Raw genomic sequence first — 24,498 nt, 5'->3', positions numbered from 1 at the left:
AGATTGAACATGCTTAAAAAAATAGAGGTAAACTCGACCATAGATGTGGGGAGCGGTCGTTGATGAACTCATCAGTGAATTTTAATGCAGGCACCTATTACCTTTTACTGCTTAAAGTATCTTTATGCCTAGACCTTTTTTTTTATATATATATTTTTTTTTTCTTTTAAGCAGCAATGTCTTATTATACTTAATATGACCGGCCAAGCCTGTATCTGATTTTTGATATTTATCATGCAAAATTTTTGTATTCCTACATGATCTTTTAATATTGTTTGACATTTTAAAAGGAAGAATTTTTATGGTTAATATATACACTTTTAATATTTAATTTTTTTTTTAATGTATGGATATTCTTATATTCTTAAATAGAAATGTTTCCTTTTGTGACATGTTCGGTTAGGCTTGTATTTGAATCTTTATGCCCAACATGCAAATCTTTGCACCATTATATGATTTTATAATATGGCTCGAACTTCCAGAAGGAAAACTCCCATGTTTAATATCTTCTTATGTAGTTCAACTTCTTATGTTCGAAATCTTTTGTTTATAACTTGCTGCTTTGTAAAACTGTGAATTGTGGTGTGCTTTTATGGTATTTACTTTTACCGAAATAAAGCTGACGGAAAAAAAAAGGAAACCGGCGGTGGCGATCTGACCGCCAACCTGCTGGCGGTGCAGACTGCCGAATTACGACTGTGGCGGTGAACAGGCCAGTAAACACCCAGTACACCACCTGTACCGCCAGTGTGGTATGACCAACCATCTACAGAGCAGCGGAAAGGACCTTACTGCCCACCGTATTACGGATCATCACACTGCCACGACTTCCGGGGCAACCTCCACTCAAAGCCTGGCGGAAAGGAACAGTATATAAGGAAACACCACCTTAGGGATACGGAGGAGTCCGCCAACGGCATGGAGCGAGAACTGGAGATCTTCACGATGCTGGTACTTGCAATCCACCTCCAGGACATACAGTGCCGATGAAGATGACAACGGTGAGTACCCCACCTACCACGCAAGGGAAGGAAGGGGACAATTACACACACACACACCACACACACACCCGACACTGACTGCCACACCCACACAAACAAACCCAGAGCAACACCCCTACCTATACACACACACACGCACACTCACAATACACTCACGCACAACCAGAACACATACCACACCCTACACACACGACACTCACACACCAAACAACACCAACCATAAACATGTCATGACAGTCATACCCAGCCACACACAAACTGAGCACAACACCACGACTGACACAGACACCAGGCAGAAGACGGCATACCGGACACAACCACAAGTGCCAGCTTGCCACTAATACCATACCATGACACCATCATCCATACCATTCACGCCACCCACATCATGCACAAGAACTGAACACACATCACAATCAATTTTCCACACACATACCATCCACACCAACTTCCAAACCCATCACCACACAATAGCATTGCACACACAAATACAAACGGGGCAAAAGTGAAAAATAGAAGTGATGTTCCCACACAAGCACAGTACACATGCATAGATGAGGACAACGATGCACATACCTGTGCACATGAGGCAGCCATAGGCAAACGCAGGACAACTTGATCAAAGTGCACCATCTGTGCAGGTTGGCCAGATATATTATTGAGCAAAACAAAAGGGGAAACAGGAACTATCTACAAATGGGCCCATTGGGTAGTTCTGAGGTCCATGACCATGCGGCCAAACAGTCCCAACAAGGCTCCAACTTGACTCCTGACACAACTATGGTCTCCACAGGGCAGGGGCATCAATGAGGCAGGCACCTCAGGGCGCAGGGGTGGGGATCAGGTTAGGAAGAGGAGGTTTGGGCTTTGGCTTCGGAGGGGGCTTGGGCTTCGGCTTGGGAGGGGGGGCTTGGCCTTAGCTTTTGATGCAGGGGGTGTGGGTTTAGATCGGTGGGTGGGAGCGGGATCAGGCCTCTTGACAGGTGTTTTCTTGGAGGGGGAAGGGACATGGGAACTGGAAGGAACGTCTAAGGAGGGTTCTGAAGTAGAGGTGGTGGGTTTGGGAAGGCCACAGGACAAGATGGGTGGGCCAGGAGGTTCAAACAGGTAACGCAGGAAAGGAAACGTTTTTTAGGAGCACGGGGAGGGGGTTTGGAAACGGGCGTGGGAGTAGAGGTAGAGGGAGTGGTCATAGGACGTGTGGGTCAGCCTTGAGACCCTCACAGGTGAGAAGCTGCGCTTTACAAATATTGATTGATTGATAGGTGTGCTGGAAGTAGATGCAGGTGGGTGCTCAGTCTGCTTGTGTGTGGTGGATGAATGTGGGGTGCCTGAGTGGGTGCGTTTGCGTGTTTTGGGAGGAGGTGGGTGAAAAAGGGTGAGAGAGGACAAACAGGCCGTGTGAATGTAAGTTGTAGTGGTGTCTGCATGTCTGGTGTGTGTGCTGCAGGTGTCTGTTATGGTTATTGTGGTGAGTGCAGGTGTAGTGTCTGTGGTGCATGTCTGGGTGACTGCTGTTGTGGTGACTGTGTCAATGGTGGCAGGATCTGGGAGTGAGGATGCAGTGCTGGCGGGTGTGTGTGGTCACTGTAAGGGAGGACGAGGAGGGGGAGACATTGGAGGACAAGGCTGTTGTGTTTGCATCTGTATGTTGAGTGTGTGCATGGCTGCGGTGTGAACTGTGGTGCCTGTGTGTGTCCTTGTATGGCATGTGTGTTGTTCTGTGTGCATGCTGTTTGGCTTGTGTGCTTGGGATGGGGATGGGGAGAGGGGTACTGGATGGGGCACACGTGTTCGGAGGGGGGACGGAGGTACCAGGGACACTGGCTACAGTCAAAGAGGAGGCCAGAGCCTGAAACGATCTCTGGAGTCCAGACAAGGCACTGTGAATGCCTTCCAGGTAGGCATTGGTTTGCTGCATCTGGGTTGCCAGCACCTGGATGGCATTCATTATGGTTGTCTGTCCAACAGAGATGGTTCTCAGGAGGTCAATAGCCTCCTCATTGAGGGCAGCTGGGCTGACTGGGGCAGGGCCAGAGGTGCCTGCGGCGAAGGAGACACCCACCCTCCTGGGTGAGTGGGCACAGGCAACTCGGTGGGGAGCTACTGGGAGGGCGCTGCTGGTAGGGGGGGGTGGCAGACGAAGATGTTGTTGGAGTGGTCCCAGAGGGGTCCGCCACCACCAGGAAGCTGCCATCGAAGAAGGAATCAGAGTCTGATGTTGCAGTGGTAGTAGGCTCCCCCCTAGTGCTCCCCTTGCCCCTGCAACCCACTGGTTCCCTCAGCATCGGTGGACTGTGCCTCCTGGGTCCCGTAGGCTGCAGCGTCCCTACTCGCCGGTGCCTCAGCTCCTTCACCTGATGATGCTGATCCACACAAGGACACAAGAAAACAGAGAGGGAGGGGGAGACAAGGAAAGGGATGCAGGTTGTGAGCAGCTCAACTATGATGCAGCTAGGCATACATGAAGTACACTTCAGTCTCAGACCTTACCTTACCATAACCTTTGCACTACAGGAATGTACCACTGATAGGGATAACATCTGCCTCTTTGGAGTATACTACACTGACAGTGGTGCCCTACAGATTCATTGTACATGTCCTGCAACTCCAACTGAGGTATCCATTTAATGCTCAGATGTTTTGAGTACCACCATGTCACTTAGCAAGACAACAGGAACACTACCTGACTGACTGTACTACCCAATTACCACCTTACCTGTGTACACATGCCCTCTCCACAACAAGATAACATAACCCGGTCAAGAAGCTGAAAACCTTCATACCTTGACACCTATGAGTCACTGTAATAGCATCCTTTCTCCATATTGCCTACCATCCTCCCAATACAGTTGGCATGCAGGACAGTGTGAGAACTCACCCCCTTGTGGCCACTGTGATGCCTTCAAGCACCCATCCAAGGCTGGGTAGGCCACCACCAGTATGCAGGACATTAGGGGGTCAGGGTCCGACGTGCACCCCTCCCTCGTTGGGAGGCCGTCCCCAGCTGGGCCTCTGCAGTCTTTTGGGCCCAGCGTCTCAGGTCCTCCCACTGTTTCCTGCAGTGGTTGTTCCATTGGCTATAGACCCCCAGGGTCCCAACGTCTTTGGCGATGGCTCGCCATAACCCCATCTTCTGATGGACGCTGACCTGCATGGGAGACACAAAGGTATACACATTAATGTAGAATTACCACATGCTTGCTGAAATAGGGTACAATCGTACTGGCAGTAGGCCACCATACATTCCATCATCTTCCTACAGGTACGCATCGATAGCCTACTCCACTACTCCTATACGCTTGGTAATCCTACATTCACACACACATGCACCCAAGCAATCACACTCACTGCTAGGACACTGTTAATCCACTCACCTGCTCCTCTGGTCACCCATACAACTTGGCATACAGGGGTAGGACCCCGTTCACAAGCCTGGTCAGCTCCTCCTATGTGAAGGCTGGGGCCCTCTCCCCTGCTTTGCGACCAGATGCAGGACACAGCAGCAGCACTCACCACGACCACCAGCTGTGGTCATGGTGAGTGCAGGAGTCAAGTGGCAAAGGGAAATCAAAATGGCGGTGACGACTGCGGTGGTATGCACCGTCACTGCCGGTGGCGATGACGATTGGCCCCTGTTCCCCATAGACACCAATGTCAACCAAAGAGGAATTGCAGGGCGGTACAGACTGCCTAACGCCATGATGACTTACACCAGCGGAGCCATGTCACTTTCATCTGTCCTCAGCATGTAGGACAGGCGAGCACCATTTGAAGTGTAAAATGTTATAGAGTGCAATCTCTAAGCGCCCGCCATGCTGTCATATCTTCTTTTATATGTTAGGCACATCAGTCATAAACAGCAATACATGCTATATGTGATGTGTGGCATCAATTAGCTGCATTTGTAGGTTGCATAGCACCGTGATCACACGTCGATTGTCACAATGTTAGCTGTATACAACCTTTCCATTATATGAAGGCTACGTGTGTGCAGTTGTGTGTGAGTTGACATCATCCGTAATATGTTGGTGTGGTGAGATATGTGTGTTGGCCCTCCCTAGGTACCAAACCATGCCAAGACTGATTAATGCACCAGTGTATCGGCCCCTAGTTGACCTGGCAACTTTGGAGGAACAACACTATATACTGACCTACGGTCTGAACCAGATGACCATACATGAACTGTGTGCCCAATTGAAGCCAGATCTACTGCCAGCTCTACATATTCCTTATGCTATTCCGCCTTATGTGGAGGTACTGTCTGTGCTACATTGTTTGGCCACTGGGTCATTTCAGGAGACAGTTGCCTTGGCAGCAGGTGTGTCACAGCCAATGTTCTGTAACATCTAAAGGGATGTCCTCACTGCCTTGCTGAAACAACTCCACATCTACATCAAATTTCCCCAAACTGGTGACTTTCCCACTGTGAAATCTGAGTTCTATGCCATTGCACACACTCCACATGTGATTGTGGCCATAAATGGCACCCATATTCCCATGATTCCTCCCAGGGTAAATGAACAAGTGTACAGAAATAGGAAAAGTCATCACTCCATTAATGTACAGGTGATGTGTCTTGCAGACCAGTACATCTCCCAAGTGATTGCCAAATTCCCTGGATCTGTGCATGACTCTTACATTTTGAGGAACAGCAGTGCCCCACACCTGATGGCACAGCTACAAAGAGAGAGAGTCTGGCTTGTGGGTGGGTGAGACGTGAGAGTGCAGTAGCGAACAACCTGCCTTTCTTACTCTTTACCCTCTACACAATGGTGACATGTGCTATGTATTCCCACTCTTCCCAGGTGATTCTGGCTATCCAAACCTGTCCTTGCTGTTGACACCAGTGAGGTATCCCAGGTCAGGGGGTGGCATTCACTACAGTGAGGCACATGGTAGGACAAGAAGAGTCATCAAAAGGACCTTCGGCCTACTGAACGCAATATTCTGGTGCCTGCATTTGACAGGCGGATCCCTGTGCTCCTCCCCAAACAAGGTTTGCAGATCATCGTGGCCTGCTGTATGCTGCACAACTTGGCACTAAGGGGACATGTACTCCTATTGGAAGAGGAGGAAGGACCTGATCCACGGGTGGCAGCTGAGGGGACAGAGGACAGCGATGAAGAAGGGGAGGATGATGTGGACTCCAGAACTCAGATCATTCAGCTATACTTCCAATGAGTTGAAGGTACATTTTGACTAATGTTTCCCATGACATTGCCTATGTAGATTTGTGTACAATTGTAAGAATGTACAACCAGTATTGGAGACACAGCAGTGTGTGTGTGTTGCAATGTGTGTACTGTCACATACCCCTTACTGTGTCATGTGTTTGATGACTCCCAGGGTAGTTCACACACAGAAGTTTTGATTTCCTGGATGTGTTTCCTGCCTTCACATGTATGGACTGTTTAGACATGCTGCGTGGATAGAGGGTGTGGGCCAGTTTTGCTGGCAGTACTTGTGACACCACATCTCCTCAGTAGCTGCACATCAACCTAGTGTGGATGGAGGTCACCTCAGCTGAAGTAGATGGCCCTGCAGTTCTACTAACCTGCAAAGCTGCATATCTGAGTTAATAACTGGTGTGTAGTGAAACTGACAAATGGTAATACTGGTCATTCAAGAAGTGAGAGTACTCTGGCAATTATGTCCAACTTTGGACACAAAACAGGTACATGTGTCATTGAACAAACTGTACCTAAATGTATGCTACATATCTGTTCCTCACAGGTCTTCCTATGGTGGGATCCCCTTTGCCATGCAATGTACAAGGAGGATTAGGACATTCCTGGTGCAAGTGCCAGGAAACCATTTCTCAGATTTGGAATGTTACATGCCTGCAGACATTCGCCCAGGCCAATTTCAGGTACTGTTTCAACATTTTACATTGAGAAAGTTATTCATCACATGCCTGCATTGTGAATAAAGCACAAATAAATTGGGCGTGGATTTACAGTGTTTATTAAGCGCAGCTCAATGAGGGATGGGGAAATACAAAGGAGTGGGTTGATGGTGGACGAAATAGCAGTTTGGTGTTCACAGCTGTTGGTAGCACAGGTCCAGAGTCCATGGGGCCATTAGGAAATGGAGCACAGACAGTAGTCAACAAGGTGGGTCAGTGGAACACAAGGGAGACAGTTCAGGAAAGGATCACATCCTGGTGGTGGGTTTGGTTATGGCTACAGTGTCTGAGGTATGTCTGGTTGGTTGGCCGGCCACGTTTGCGAGGGGGTTTTTGGGCAGCAGAGGCCATGGTGGCATTGTGGGCCTGCCATTGCTCCATAGCCTCCTGGTGGTGTTCTCTCTGCAGCCTCTAAATCTCCTGTAAAGTGGGCAGGACCTGGTCCATCCTGTCCTGTGAGTGCTGGTATGCTGCCAGGATTTGGGAAATAGCCACCTGGCCAGTTGCTAGCCTGGTTTGGCTCCCCGTCCCACAGATACCCTCCCACTTGCTCGGGCCCCCTGTGCCTGTGACCCCATCAGTGTGCCCACTTGCACCAGGCTCTTCATCATCTTGCCTAGTGATGGGTGGTGACTCTGGTCCCTGCACATGTGGGCACACAGTGGCTGACCCAGGGACACTGGTTTAGGGGCATTGGGCCCCAGCGTGGGTGGTGGCTGAGTAGTGGGGGTCTGTCTGGTGGGCTGGGTGGGGCTTCTGGAGGGTGACTGACCAGAGGTACCCGATGGACCATGGAGGCAGTCCAGATCCAGACATCCTGCTGTACTGTCATCACTGGGGCTTTCTTCTGCTGTGGGACTGGCATTTTCTGGCACCTCCTGGTGGATGCCATGAGCAGTAGTACCTGTGGAGTAAGAAAAACAAATTGATTGTGTGTCCTACTTGGCTTACCAGAGTCCAGTCCTCCAGTGAGGCCCTCGGATGCAGGGCAGCCATGACCTTCTCCTCCCACTCAGTCAACTCAGGGGGAGGTGGTGGGGGACCACCACCAGTCCTCTGGATGGCAATCTGGTGTTGTGATGCCCTGGACCGGACCTTCCCCGCAGGTTGTTCCACCTCTTCCTGATGTCATCCTCATGCGTGGATTGTTTCCCACTGCATTCACCCTGTTGACGATCCTCTGCCATAGCTCCAGCAATGGATGTCTGCTGGACGTGTGCACCGAACAGCTGTGGCTCCACCCTGATTATTTCATCCACCATGGTCTGCAACTCCCTGTCAGTGAAACAGGGGTTCAAAGGGGGTGCCATAGCGGGCTGTGTGGGGGAGATGCGTGCTGTGATGTGGTGGTGTTGTTTGGAGTAGTAAAGTGTGTGAGTGAGTTGGTGACAGGTGTGGTGATATTTGAAGGTGCAGTTGTGGGATGCGTGGATGTGTGTTTGTGAGCTATATGTGGTGTGCAATAACGTGACTTGAGTTTGTGGTGTCACTTTCCAGTTGGTCAAGAGTTGTGTAGTAACAGGTAGGTATATCTAGGGATTGTGGGTGTGTGTTTTATAGTGGTGTGTACGTGTCTCTGGTGTGGGGTGTTGTTGTTGGTGAGTCCATTACGTGGCTGCGGTGGTCTGTACCACCAATCTCGTACCGCTGTTGCACGACGCTGTGCTGATTTGCGATTCGTAATTAGGAGGGTGGTTTATTTTTGCCATGGCGGTGGCGGATTCTGTGTAGCCTGTTTCCTGCTGTTGTTCAGCCTGGCGGGCCAGATACCTCACTCTCTTCTGGAGGATTTTGCCTTTGGGGTTGTATTATGGCAAGGAGCTTCCTGCATCCACACCGGTCTTTTAACAGCAGACTGCACTGCAGTTGGCAGTAATTACCGCCAAACTCGTAATGAGGGCCATAGTCTCTTAAACCAGTGTTAATGGGTATGCACTGTTTATCTTTAAAACGGTGGTGATCAGTAAAGAACACTGCCTTGCACAATTAGACTCCCAATGTCAGTTTTTTGTCCTGGATATTGTGATTCGTCTGTGAGCCCCATGGCCTCCTTTGAGCACACTGCTGAAGCAAGATAAGCTGAAGGTTTTGGTCAAACAGAAGTAAATGTTTATTAAGAAGTTTAGTTTTAGTTTAGTCTAATGAATTTTTAGAGCGCATGGCTACCCGAGTAATTCCCAGTGCTGAAGGTAAACAATAAACTCAGCAGAGCCTATACTGATAATAAAAATGTCTTGCAGCTTTTTAACTGAGCTAGAGCTGCCTCCCCATTTTGCTTTCTTGAAACTGGGTATGTTAACCAACGAGGCAGTGGAGGATCTAAGTGCCCTTTGAGGGACATAAGGTGACACACATTGCCTGAGAAACCACGGACCCTTGTTATGGAGGGCTTTATGTGTCATGCAGATGGCCTTGAAATTGATCTGTTGTTTTATGGGAAGCTAATGAAGAGATGCCAGTGCAGGTTTGGCAGACAGATGCATGGGTGTGTTCATAAGCAAATGTGCAGCGGCGTTTTGCACAACTTGCAATCTCTTTACTAGATAACCCGGAGAGCTAAGAAAAAGGGAGTTGCCATAATCTAAGAGGGACAATATCAGGGCCTGAATAAAGAGTCTTCTGGCTGAAAAAGGTAGGATGTTGAAGATTTTCCTCATGGTTCTTAGTAAGCTGAAACAGGATGCAGCCAGCTTTTTAGATTGATAGTCCATCGTGAGGCGGGGGTCTAACCAGAAGCCTACGGTCTTTATATTTTCTTTTTGAGGAGGGAGATTTTTAAGATTTTCCAATGCTAACGCAGGAGACCTAAGGAGAGCATGGTTTTAAACTATCATTACTTCGGACTTTTCGTCATTGAGTTTAAGTTTAGAGATAGTCATCCATCTAGCTAAATCCGCGAGACAGGAGGATAAATTAGATTGGGCAGTGTTTCTGGGACTCAAAAGAGAAACTACCAGCTGGCTATCGTCGGCATATGATATCAAGGAACGACCATGTGGTTCAACGATTTTGGCTAAAGGGGACATGTAAATATTAAAGTGAGTGGGGCTCAACGAGGAGCCCTGAAGGGCCCAGCAGGTGAGGAAGAATGTGTTGGAAAGGAAAGAGCCGTCAAAGACTTGAAAAGTTCTATCTTTCAAGAAGGAGGAAAACCATCTTAGTGTAGTACCTTCCATTTCTATGGCTGAAAGTCTTTGAAGTAGTATACTGTGGTCTACAGTATCAAATAGGATGACAGATGCATGTCCACCTAGATCTAGTAATTGGAAAGTATCTTCCATAATGGCAAATAAAGTTGACTCTGTGCTATGTTGTGGTCTAAATCCCATTTGTGAGGGATGTAGGACTTCATGGTCTTCAAGGATACACGTTAGTTGGTTATTAACGTGTTTTTTAGCTACCTTCGCCACAATGGGAAGGAGAGCAATAGGTCTATAGTTGCTCAAAAGAGTTGGGTCAAGTTTAGGTTTTTTTAATAAAGGCTTAACAACTGCATACTTCAAAAGCTGGGGTACAAGACCAGAGGTTAGGGATTGGTTCAGAATATCTTTTAGTATAGGTGAGATTATGTTAGAGGCCAGAGCTAACACAATAGGAGGGGTGGGATCTAGGGGGAGAACTATTTTATAGTGTGCAAATATTTAGTAACTAGAGCCTCTGTTACAGGTTTAGGAGACAGGAGTGAGACTGTCAGAAATTGAAGATCATTATGTGAATGCCGATCTATCTCTTGAGTGTAGTTGGAGGGGAAGGTAGAATACATATCTATAATTTTCTTTTGTAATACCCTGCCAGATCATTACTATGGGTGGTGGAGGCCTCTATAGGGATGTCTGTCGAGGGGACCAGGGTAAGTTCTTTAAAGATAGTAAAGATCTCTTTAGGGAAGTTTGCAGACTGTTCAATTCTAGATGTATAGAATGCTGATTGAGCTAATTTGATTTCTGCATGGAATGATCTGATCGCCTCCCTATATTGTGTCTTAGAGGAGATGTCATAGTCCTTTCTCCACCTTCTTTCAAGTTGCTTTCACCTTTTTTTAAGTTGAATCAGTTGAGGTGTAAACCATGGTTTGGCCTTATGATTAATCGTTCTGACAACAGTCTTAGTTGGTAGTATGTTGTCTAAGGAAGTGGAAATCCACTTATTAAAGTTTTCTATAGACACAAACCAGTCTCCTCACAGATAGGAAGAGAGAGATGTAGTGTATCCCGTCAGTGTCTATGGTTCAATTTTGACCACTGGCGAGAAGTTGACTTTATGAAGGTTTGATGGAGGGGAAGAGAGGGACAGGGAAGCGTAAGTGACATTGGATAATTATCTGTCCAGATCAGAGGGAGAGGGGTATGAGAGAATAAGTCAGGAAGGTTACTGAAGAATAAATCAATGGTATGGCCTTTAATATGGTGGGTCCTTAGATCAACTGTGTCAAATCTAGTGAGGCCAAATCGGAAAGTAGGGATTTAGTCGAGAGGCGATGTTCCTCATCTGCGTGGATATTAAAGTCGCCAAGGATGGTAAAGTTTGCGGTTTTGCAGGACATGTCGGCCACAGAGTCAAGTAGGGCTTGTAAAAATCTCCCATATGGACCTGGAGGGCGGTAGATAAGTAGTCCAGAAAAAGTGAATGTGTCATTCAAGGTTAAAGAGAAGGACAGGCTTTAACAGTCAGGAATATCCAAAGGAGTGGCAGAACATTTAATTGAATTCTTATGGATGATGGCAATCCCTTCACCTTTAGCATGAGGTCTATCTAGACGGTTGATTGAATAGTCCTGGGGTAGTGACATTACTACCTCAGGAGAAGAATCTTCATTGAGCCAGGTTTTAGTTAGAAACAAAGTGTCTGGAATAAATTATTCTATTAATGAGAGAATTTGTAGATTGTGCGCTGTTAAAGAGCGACAGTTGACCAGTAAAAGTGGTTTTATTGAGTGGGGGAGGTAGTACAGGTTGAGGGGTCCAAGTGCAGATGTTATAGGCCATGTTGGGGGAATCAGGAGATATAGAAGAATGGGCTATATTCAACACGGGGCTATTAGAGGCTAGCAGCTGTTGTCCTGAATAGACTAATCTCTTTAAGTCTGTTTGGACAGCATGTCTGGCCACAGGTCTCTGTAGGGCGCGGACAGGCGCAGACGTCTACTGCGCGTCCGGCACATGAAGCCCTTTATACTGGGCAGCTCCTGGTGAGTGTAACAACTAGACCGCCTACCAAAATGGTGGAGAGAAAGGGAATCGTGGGGGAGCTAAAAAAATGGTGGCTGAATTTTTTTTAAAGCATATCACGCGTGGCAGACAGGGAGAACGCGACACGGTTTGCAGGCAGCAAGCAGTGAATTAAAAAGGGGAGCAATATGCAGAAGTGGAACCAGAGGGCTTGAGGCAAGCGTAGCCTCGAATACATGCAGCGCTACGAGTCTGCCCTCCGCCTCTGAACACGGGCGTAAGGCAGTGCAAGTTAAAATACAATAGAATAAAAGGAATACTCGATAGGTGATGGGTTTAGGAAATACCTTTGTGTGATCTTATGATCTCTTCTGCAGCCCTACTTCACGCAGGCTTTCCCTGGGACAGACACGCACAAAGCTGCAGGCCTGGAACCCACTACGGAACACGACGATGGGGAGGTAGGTTGGGGGCGGTGTTGGCTGAAGCCCTTTTAGCCAAATGGGTGTTGCACGCCTGGATAACTTGGTGTGCGTTGGCAAATATGCTTCCTTTAGTGTTCATACTAAATGGGAGCGCAAGGCCTCATGAATTTATCTACTGTTTTTTTATTTTTAGTTCCAGTGAATTAGGTGTGAGCACGGTTTGATTAAAAGATTGGAATGAAAATCCGTATGTCTTCTTAGTGTGCCATAAAGACAGTGGGCAGTCATGCGTTTAGATACGTGCATACTTCGTACTGAACGATATCCTGTTAGATTTTTACATGTATGCAATCTAGGTACCATTACGATCTCATTAGGACGTTTGAACAGTTGAGATCGCACTTCCTCAATTAATAGTTGTTTGATACAGTAATTGTACAAATTATAATGTATTCGTTTTCCAATATACTTAGACATTTATCTTTTCGTTTTTTAGAAAATAAATCCCCTGAAGAAGGGCAACGCCTGAAATACACTGGGAAGCCTTGTTTAATACATCTATTAATGGAAACAGAGGGATTCTAAATATTAAAGCATGCACTGGTGGAACCGGATGAATACTTGTGAACATTAACTCTCACATTTTCCAGCTACATCACAAGTGTTATTTTCATTTCAAGTATTGAATAATAAGAAGTCGGCTCTTGTGTGTGTAAACAGGATGCCTACAGAGACAATCCCAGTTGGGCCCAACCATAGTGCGTGAAGGGCGTCGTCCTTATTCAGAAGGGCGCTACCAATTCACTTGACCTACACCTAGGATCAGAAGAGATTCCCTTTCACACACAACTAGCATAATAAACCTGCACATAATGTTTGTTTACTACTGGAGTGCATTTCTATTTTCAATCTGGACAGAGTTTGTTTTACTTGAAACTGCAGTACTGAACAAAGAACTGATCATCTAGTCATGTGTTTTTGGTTCCGGCTAGGTAGAAGCATCCCACTGCCTAAGGTACAACCTGTGAAGCCACTCCTCCCCTGTGGGATGCGATGGAGAAAAAGATTTGGCAGGGTAATAGACTGACCTAAATGAAGGGGTGTCCCCCAATTTAGGAAAGAAGGCGGCCCTAGTTCGCAACACCAATATGTCATGATGTAAATGGTGGGTGGATGATCAGAACTTGAAATTCATGGACTCTCCTCGCTCAGGTGATCGACACCAAAAATATTGTTCTTATTGTATAATAAACACAAGTTACAACTGTGGAGCAGCTTAAAGAGAGACCCACATTGGAACAGCCAAAATGAGACCAAGATCCTTCTGCAGCCTAACAAAGGAAGTGGGAGAATACAGATTGGTCAACCCTCTCAAGAACAATGGTGGATTTGAACAAGGCAGGCAGATCTGGGAGACAGAGGCATGCCAACAACACAGTCAAGTACCTTTTTACAATACCTATAGCACACCCCCTTTGAGTTAGAGAGAGTGGGAGCTGCAGAATTTAGGACAAACAAGTCTGTTAAGGGTCCATGTTGTTGTCTGTGCACCATGAAACAAATGTTTTCCATCTTCCAAAAAACACAGATATTATTGAAGGGGCGACAAGCTGACAAGATTGCGTTCTCCATCTCCAGGGGCAGATCAAAAGAGCTTAAATGGCACCATTTACTCTCCAGGCATTAAAGTAGAGGCCTCGGAGATTAGGGTGCAGTACCATACCCTACGACTGGGAGAGTAGGTCTGGTCTGATTGGCAGCTTGAATGGGGGATGTAGAAAGAAGCACCCACGGTCATCATACCTTACACTCCTTGGAAGATCCGGGGCAATCAGAATTACTTTTGCCTGTTCTTGTGAACCTTCCTCAGAACTCGAGGAATCAAGGATATGGGGGGAATGCAAAGTGCAGCTGAAAGTTCTACTTCAACTGAAATACGCCCCACAAAGCTCTATCAACGGATATTGACGGGAGCAGAACTGCTGGTTCTGAGCATTTCCAGAGGAGTCAAACAAGTCCACCTGAGTAGTGTCCACTTGGCAAAGGTGTCCTGGACTACCGCCTGCAGAAGATGGTTCTCGTGAACTGCAAGATAACGCTGGTTCAGGCTGTAGGCGCTGACATTCAGAGACCTCACCAAGTCATTAGCTGTTGATCAGATCCCGGGCGGTGTGCTTAAGGCCACAGCCTCAATGCCTTAAGGCTAAAGGGAGGACACCCTACTTTCACTTGCTTGTTCATGTACCACATTTCTATTGTATTATCCTTCAAAACCTGGATGAACCGGCCTTGAATAAAAGGGAGGAATGTTTTGAGCTCAGGCTGAATTGCCTGCTGTTCCAGCCTGTTGACATGAAGCACCTGCTCATCCGGATTTCGAAAGTCCCTGATCTCTAGATGAGACCCCCCGCCCCCACCACCATAGTGTAGAAGCATCCATAACTACCTTGACCATGGTCTGAGGAAGACTGAAGACCATCCTACAATGGCGGCTCACCTTGTTTCCCCACAAATCCACATCCACTGCAGTGTTTGGGGAGACCACAGGTCTTCCCATACTGGAACCACTGCCGGAGGATTCAATGCATGACCAGTAGTATACAGGAAGCTAGCAGACTTAGCAAGCGCAAGACCTTCAGGACTAGAACGCATACACCTTCCAGGAAGGATTGGTCCATCTCCTGGATGTTGAGTCCATCTCCTGGATGTTGAGGATTCTGTAAGGAGGAGAGGTTTGTGGAAGGATGGCGTTCAGAAGCAACCCTATGAACAGGAGGGGCTGCAATGGCTCCAGGTGACATTTGGCCCTGTTGACTGAAAAGCCCAGATCAAACAGTAACAAGTCTGTAGACTGCAGATGATGCATCACCCTATCTGGCAATCTGGCTTTGAGCCAGGGGTGGCTCCTCTGCTATGGCAGAGGAGCTTCGCCCCCGCCAGCAGCAGCTGCAAACCTTTTATAGTAAAAACATAATAAACTCTGTTTATTATGTTTTTACTTTAAAAGAGGTGGAACCACGGGCAATGTGCAGAAGACTCCCCCTCAGTGAGCATGTATGTTTGGCCAGCCGTCTGAGGCGGGCCAAACATACATGCGCACTAGGCTCTCTCCAACCTGGCACTATGTTGCTGGGTTGGGGAGAGCAGGCAGAAGTTCCCACTGTGCTCTGAGTGCCCTGGCAGAGTGCTCCCTCCAATCCTACTGCTGCTTTCATGATGCTGCTGGCAGCATCACAGCAGCTGTAGGATTGGACGCAGGGCAGACTGGAAGCCTGTGCCTGCAATGCAAGACGTCGCAGAGCAGAGCGGATGGAATGTTGTGGTGCAGAAAAAAGGTAAGTTTGACTTTTTGTTATTATTATGCTTTTTTGGTACCCCCTACTAACGCGCCACCCCTCCCCTTTTCCCCTTTTCACTCTGGCGCATTTCTCCTCCTTTGAGCAGCCAGTTGTCCAGGTACAGAAAGATGGGAATGCTCGTCCTTCTGAGGTGGGATGTAATCACCATAATCAGCTTCTTAAGGTGCTGATAACAGATCAAATGAGAGCATCACAAACTGGTAATGCATGGAACTCAGCAAAAAATACTAGTACTTCTGATGAGACCCCAGTGCTGGAATGTGGAATTACATGTTCTTAAGTTGAGAAACACCATCCTGTCTCCCGCTTGTAATATCAACAAGATCCAAGGTAGGGTCAGCATCTTGAGCATCTGCCCTCTGAGGAAAAGAATCGAGTCCTTGAAGTCTAGAATCAAATGTAGACCACAGTCGTCCTTAGAAACAAGGCAATAGCTAGAGAAATATCCTCACCCAATTCCATGCTCTGGAACTAAGTCTACAGTTCTTTCCAGGATACATGTGGCCAACTCTTGCAGTATGGAAATGTGATCTGCTGGAAGGTTAGACGGTGGGGAAGGGAAGGGGTGGAGCCTGAGGGAGGGATAGGGTATAACCTCTATGATGTGATGGACCCACTGGTCCAAACTAATGGCCTTACAGAGTAGGAGAAAGGAAGACACCCAGCTTCTCTCTAGCTCTTAAGACTACCCCCCCCCCCAAACAGGCTCATCATGTCACAATTCCTTCCTTGCACTCTCTTGCTTATCACCAGGGGGCCAAATTGTGGGACTTTCCAATGCTCTAATAAGCTTCCAGACCTTCATCTGTATGCAAATCCAGACCTCCAGCCATTTGGATGCCTTTTGCTAATTACCATCCATTTGAAATCCATGCCGGTTATTCTGGAAGCCAGTCTGTTCATGTTTGGCACTCCATTAACTAGAATCCTCTGCTCACTGCTTCGTCTCCACCCCTGCAGGTCAAGAATGGGTGGAGGAATTCAGCATACCTGTGACTGGCTGGTGCTAGCCTGCTCACACCTGATGAATGTGATTACTGTGAGCCCTTTTAAGGCTGAGCTCCCTTCAGCCCAGTGTTGGTCATTGTAGCTGTTTTCCAGAGTGAGATCAACCATTGTTTCCTGAAGTTTCTGAGCCATAGTTATTCCTTGTTCCTGTTCCAGAGCCTTAGCTATTACTCCCTTGTTTCCTGAGCTCCTGAACCATAGTTATTCCTTGTTCTTGAGCTGTAGCTATTCATTGTTCCTGTTGCTGAGCCATAGCTATCCTTATTCCTGTTTCTGAGCTGTAACAAATCCTTGTTCCTGAACCAGCACTCACCACAGTGCTACCTTGTCTTCTGAGCCTTAACAAATCCTTGTTTCTGAACTAGCACACACTGCAGTGCTACTTGACTCCTGGGACTCAGCTATTCCTTGTTTCTTGAACGATTTCTGTCTGCTGTTTCCTTGTTTCCCGCAACAGCACTTCTTGTGCTCCCTTGAAGCCTCTCCAGTATTTTCCTTTAGCCAGACTACCTTTCTTTCCATTTCTTTGTTCTAGTTCCTAGTTTGCAGTTTTTTTTGCTGTCTTGCAACTAGTTTCCTTGTATGTTTGTAACTTGCTTTCTGATAAGTGTGCCCTTTTTGTCCTTTCTTTCCTCAAGCACTCCTCCTTGCTAGCTCCCTGTCTATCGTAGTTGTGTTTAGTTCTACTCTCTTGCTGTTACCGCCATACATGTTTGTGTTTGATCATCAGGATCTGTGGGCTCAGCTGACAACCTAGGTGGTGTTTCTTGTCCTCTGTATTGTCTTTCAGTTACTTTTTATAACATCACTATAGGGGTCAGATCCACATACCCTGCCTTTGATATATATACGATATATGGATATTAGCAGTCAGAATCTGTAATAGCAATTGCAGGTGAGGAACCTACTGAGCTTCAGTCCTACCGTCTGGAGCTCCAGAGTGCTTTACCCCACATTCCCTTTATTGTTCATGCTGTTAAATATATGTCTTGCACATTTTTCCTTGTGTGTTAGTTAGTCTGGGTGCCACATTACCTCTTGAATGCCTGTTCTTTCTGAGTCTTAACTTTCTTATTCCTTTGAACAGAGCTATCCCTTTGGATCACCTCTCTCCTCTGACTCTCTGTGTAATCTTGGACAGCTTTGAACTAGTATTCTGCCTCCATTGTCTTCCCTGCCACCAGTCTATCCAGCATCCCTCAACAACTCCGGACACATCATTGAACCTACTGTGTCCACACCAGATTTGTAATATGGCATGAAATATTCTGCCAGTCCTGAACAACCTCCTGAAAGTGCCTCCTCATGCCCTCCAAGACACGCAGTGTGACCGGCTCGGTCATGTCCCATAATACATGCATGTACCATGCTAAAAGACAGATGGCATTTAGTCATTTTAATGGTATACTGCTTGGAGAATTACCGATCTCTCTGGCGACGAGTGCACATGCAGAATAGGATCTCCTGGTGCAGGGTGGTAGCTCCTTGTTGCTAATCTTTCTGCAGGTGTTGAGGTGAGCTTTTCCCAGGCTGCCATGACTGACTCCACCAAGGTATCATTGAAGAGAAGTTGGGGTTCTAAGGTGGATGCAGAAGAAAGGAGGACCTCTATGAGGAAGTTGGTTTTAATATCCTCCGTTGGAAGCTTAACATCTAGCCCCTCAGCTGCTTTTTAAAACACTGACTGGAAGACCATAATGTGTGTGGTTGGTGCCCAGAGGAATTATATTTCTATTTCTGGGGAAAGGCCTGCCAACTTATGTAACTGCGGTCCTCCTGAATCATCCCCATAAGCATGGAGGTTGAGGGGATCTGAATCAGATCCAATGATGTCATGCATCCTTTGCATATATTCCTCCTCTTCCAAGAGCCTACATCCAAAACCTGTTTCAATCCAAGGACTTTAAATGGTGGAGGCGGAACTGATGGCTCCAAGTCTGGTGCTGGATTAGATGTTTGCGGTGGTGGCTTCTGTGGTGGGGCAAGTCAAAACATTGATGGTAATGCCTCTGTGTACTGGCATGAAAGAAGCAGGAATAGGCGAAATGCCTGAGGGCCTAGTATTAAAGTCAAATGCATAAACATCAGCATGTATATTGTATCAAACAGCCTCTGGAAGCACTGGATGGTGCCATATCTCTGGTAAAGATGTAAAACATTGTGTTAAGAAATGCAGCTAAGTCTGTGCCCAGTGTTCAGGGTATAAGGGAGCTTTGCCAGGAATTCTGGGAACATTGGAGTTGGTACTGCAGACAGCTCAAGGGTCCAGTCAGCCAGAAGTAATGGCATGGGGCTGCAAGAGGAAGATCTGACAGCTCCACAATGGCCATCTCTGGTCCAGAGAATTACGATCCTGTGGGAGATAGAGGGCATCTAGACAATTTTCCATGCTTCTTTTGATTTTGCCACTTGCTCATGGAACTCTGGGGAGAGTGACTTGGAGTGCAGCCTCAGACGATGACAGCTCAGCCTGTCACCACTGGCCTATGCCATGAACAATCTAGTTTCCTCCTCCTTGATGGTGTTAGGCTGCATTCTAAGGCAAGAGTTGCCAGACATGAAGTGATGGTATGACTCCATTGCACCAAAGGCAATAGAATGGGGGCCCGTAATGAAAATCTTTCGCTCACAGTCCCTACAAGGATTGAAGCCCAAACGTTTCAGAGGGAACATTACATTGCACAACTATGGGAGGGTGAGCTCCAGATCCATTACAAAAGCGCTGAAAAACAGGAACTGATGTTGCTATGCGAGGCGGCCACTTGATGGCTTTGGTGATGTCAACTGACCTCACTTCTGGTGGATACCAAGTCAGGGCCCACAACTGGTGCCTTAACAGCTTTGAAGTTTCGGCATCCAGTCTGGTGCATGCAATTGTTTTACAGGCGAGGATTCTGCAAGTAGAAGTATCCATCAGAAAAAGAGTCCATTCCACAGAAGGAGGAGGTCGCAGGGTTGGTGAGGAATTTATATTAAGAGTACCCACCAGAGAGTATTACTAAAGGTACGCAACTTGTTCGTACCTTTCTGGCAGAAGTTCTAACAACAGGCTTCTCACCATGTGAATAAATACCAAAGCAGTACTTCCCCCTAGGCATTGGGTTTGTGGAATGGCTCAGACCAAAATGTCCTGTAGAACCAAGCAGGCAAAACGCCCATCTGGACAGCCCTAACTGTCAAAGCAATAGTGATTTGTGAATGTGTGCACTGATGCCCATGTACCAGCCTGATAGAGGTCCAGCACAATAGTAGCTGCCTTGGTTCAAATTGAATGAGCCTATAATCCTTCAGGCAGCTGCTTTTTAGCTAGTGCATAGTAAACTTTTATGAAGAGGGCTTTCAATCTACAGATGGTTCTTTTCCACACTGCCTTACCCTTTTATATTTCTGAAAAGCTCACAAGGAGTTGATCGTTAGTCTGATGGTCTTTGGTACGATCACTGTGAAAACTGAAGCATCTTTGATGACCCAAACGGTGTAATCTTTCCTCCTCTTTGGAGGGGTAAAGCGAGGCACAAAATGTAGAAAGAGAGAAAGCCTGCCCGATGTTGCAAGATTTTACTACCTTTGGTAGAAATAGAGCTCAAAATCTCAATACCAGATTGTCTGGCAAGAATGTTGTGTAGGGAATCTAGAATGAAAGAGAATTCAATTTACTTATGCTCCAACCTGACATGACTGCAACCAGCAAAACCGTTTTCAGGGTCAAGAGAAGTAGAGGGCAACTGTGCATTGGGTAAATGGGGCACACATCAGAAAAGTGAGAACAGAATTCAAGTCCTGCTGCGACATAACAAAGGACTTAAACAGAAACAAATGCTGTAATCCTTTAAGAAATCTCACCACAACAGGTAATTTAAATAAATAAAACTGATCTAGCAACCACATAAGAACATAAAGAGCAGACAAATAGCCTCTAACAGTACCCAGTGCAAGTCCTTCCTAGGCCAATAACAAAACAAACACCACTTCGGACAGCAAAACATGTAGCAAGCGAATCTGATGGGTGTCGCACCAAGGCACAACTTTGTCTAATTTCGCAAAGGGCACCTGGCTGCTAGAATCACTTTGAGAGGAAGATAAAAGGAGACTAACTGCTGCTGCTCAATCTACAAGCATGAAAGGGCAGAGTGCAGTAGACCGGGTGCAGAGCCCTGCACTGTTGCTGTAACAGTAGACCCTACCAAAGTGGCAGCTTGAATGGAGAACATATGCTCATGCCTAGAAGTTTTGGATACCACATTCTTCTGGCCCTATTTGAAGCCACCAGTATGACTTGGGCCCCATTGGTCTTGATCTTCAGAACTCGAGCCAAGAGAGGTAGGGGGAAAAGGCATACAGGAATCCCAAGCCCACTCAAAACACCATGGGTCTCCCAGCGAGAGCCTTTTGGGAAATTTAGCACACAAAAATGCTGATACTGCATGTTTTCAGCTATGTAAAAAGATTGAGCCATGATTGTGCACATTCCTGTAAAACGCCCTGTGCAATTTCCGATGCTACAGCTATTTGTAATCCACTAGTCAGAGAATGAGTTTGTCCATCCTGGCATTTAGAGATCCTATTGGGTGCTTTACAACCAGATAAATGCTCTGGTGATTCAGCTAGTTTCAAAGGCACAAGGCCTCCTGCACAGGAACAAACACTCCACTGTGAATACGTGTTTAAATACCACATGGTGTATTGTGGTCTGTCAGAACGTGTATTAACCTCCTCTTGATGGATGGTAGGAGGGCCTTCAATGCCAATTGGATCACTCACAATGCCAGCATATTGATGTGGAGGTTGGTTACTGCCGTAGACCAGAGTTCTCTGATGTACGCCTCTCCCAAGTAGTCTCCACAGCCCAGCAGTGATGTGTCTGTTACTACCATACTACCATCACAGTGTGAGGAGAGGAGTCTGCTACTAGCTCACTCACAGTTCAGCGGACACCACTGCAGCTCTTTTGCAGTCTCCTTTGGAACCTGGATGTAATCAGAGCTGTTCCCCTGATGCTTTGCCCACTGGGACCGACTGCAGAGCCTGAAAATGGCATCCGGGTGGTTGACTACCAGCATACAGGAGGCCAACAGACCCAGGAGCCTCAACACCATCCTAACTGAAATCTAAGACAGAGGCTGGAAATCCGGATCATAACCTTAAATTGGACTCTCCCCTCGGAGGGGGCAGGGCACGAACAGAAATGCCTGCGAAAGAGTCAGGTGTGGCTTTGGCACCATGTTAGTGTACTCCAACAATGTTAGAAGCTTTGTTGGCATCTGGAGATGATCTAAGACTGCCTGCAGCGAGATTGTCTTCAACAACTAGATGTCAAATTATGCTGCAACCACCTCCATCACTTTCATTAACACATGAGGAGCACTGGTAAGGCCAACGGGGAGCATTGCAAACTGATGATGCTTCCGGTCAACTGAACAGCAGGTGAGGCATGTGGCCTGCAAGACAGGAATATACAAGTAAGTTTAATGCAAGTACAGTACCACCCTTCAGACTTGGGATACATCGCAGACAAAGAGGACCTTGGCCAGCATAAGCATTTTTAATTTGTACTACCGCAGGAAGGCAATGAGAAAGCAGAGATCTAAAAATACAACAAATACCTCTGTGCTTCTTACCACAAGGAAGTAGTAGGGGTGACACCCAGTTCCTATTTCTGAGGCCAGAACACTCTCTGTGACCTCTGGCCAAAGGGGCCTGCACTTCCTGCTGCAAAACACACAGGTGTTTCTCCATTAGCCACGTTGAAGAGGGTCAAGGTGCAGCAGAGTCAAAAGAAATGGAAGGGCATAGACCTCCCATGAAAAGTTGGAGGATCCATGTGTTCGAAGTGATGTCTTGCCATCCTTGGAAGAAATGTCTGATCCTGCCTCCTACAGGGTAGTTGAGTGCAAAAAGGGACACACTAAAGTGTTTTTTTGTGGTTGTGCTTGCTAGAGGGGCAGGGGCGCTGAGAAGTATGTTGTCCTTGATGGCCTGAACATTGTCTTTGGGTGCTGAGTCCTCAGCCACGAAATAGCTGAGAATGGTTTTGTGCCTGTGGCAGCATCTGGCATTGACGGTGTTTGAACTCCCTAGAATATACCCAAAAGGAACAAACCTGCCAGGGGCAGACAGCACCAGGGAATGAGCTGAGCCATGACTTTTCTTTAAAGTGATCCAGGGCAGAGTCTGCTTTCTCACCGAAAAAGCAAGCGCAATGAAATGGCAAGTCCATTAAAGGTGCCTAGACACCCCTGGAGATGACTGTAAACCTCATCCTGGCATGGTGCTGAAGCACCACTCTTGTGCCCACTGCCCCACCCAATCAGTTGTACCAAAGCCAGACCTTTAATCAATCAGATACATGTATGATCCCAATAGGTGATAAGCCGCGCAATACATGTATCTGATTGATTTAAGGTCTGCATTTGGTACAACTGATTGGGTGGGACAGTGGGCACAAGGGTGGTGCTTCAGCACCATGCCAGGATGAGGCATGATGCCCTGACCCTTTTGCAATATAGAGATGCTTTGGTGTCATGGACTGATAGATGTAGCTTATGAGACCACTTTCAAACCTGTTGATCTGTGCCTTTTTTTTCTTTGCAGATTGGGCATTTTCATAGTGTAGAAAAGAGCGTTGTCACTGGTAAGGAGACAAAGAAAATGCTGCTGCGGCTGAACCGAAGAGTCAGAAGAGTGATGGAATGCAAGAGACGCGCTGGAGAACCTTCTCCCTGATAAGCTGGGGCAGCCAAGCAAGGCCTAGGGTAATGGGTTCGTTTTTCATAGAAAGCGCCTAAAGATAGCTGCCAAATCTCGTAGACTCAAAGATCTCGCAAGATTTTGAGTTGAATGTCTCAGACTGGAAACAGGAACTGGAAGGAGGCCAGAGTGGGAGGATAAGGTGTTTCTAAATGTACAGGGGATCCAATGGGGCCTAATTTTGAATATGACACAACCCTAGAAATGGGTGTGATTGCTATTTTACATAATGGTATACCTTGGTGCTTACGGGCAATCTCAGTTGCATCGGAGGGGCTGAATTGTGCCTAGTTGGATCATTATTTGCATCACTGTGCATGGGAATGCAGACTCTGCACTAGGGATGATATGTGATCAGAGAGGTGGGATTGTGCCTGGGGGGTCGTTAGTAGCGGGGTACGTACAGTGCATTAAGGCTGTGCTAAATGGGATGGGAGAGGTGTGCCTAAGGGGTCGTTAATAGCGGGGTACATATGGTGCAAGAGGCACAGGTCTCCACAGTACTCCTCTCCCCCTCCAAAGACAAACTGACAGGCTGTGGTTTGGTTAGATTGTGTGCATGAACATTTTCCACCAGGTGTGCATGTGATTGGCTGGTTCCCAAGAATATTCTTTGGGGGTGGGGGGTTTAACCCTTCCAATGAACAAGATACTACAAATAACCCTATCTTCTTCAGAAATTGAGAATGTGGTTAACCTCAAATTCTTCTTGGCCCTTCACCAGGACAGGAGTAGGCGGTGGAATTGGATGTGAGGAGGAGGTAAAGGGTTTCAGAAGTGAGGTGTGGAACACATGCTGTATGTGACAGTCTTCAGGTAAATCTAGTTTCATGGCCACAGGACTTTCGCAATCTTGAATGGACCCACATATTAAGGATGTAG

Source organism: Pleurodeles waltl, chromosome 3_1 (genome assembly GCF_031143425.1).
Source record: "Pleurodeles waltl isolate 20211129_DDA chromosome 3_1, aPleWal1.hap1.20221129, whole genome shotgun sequence".
Lineage (NCBI taxonomy): Eukaryota > Metazoa > Chordata > Amphibia > Caudata > Salamandridae > Pleurodeles > Pleurodeles waltl.
The sequence above is the reverse complement of the archived record's forward strand: the minus strand, read 5'-3'. Positions refer to the sequence as shown.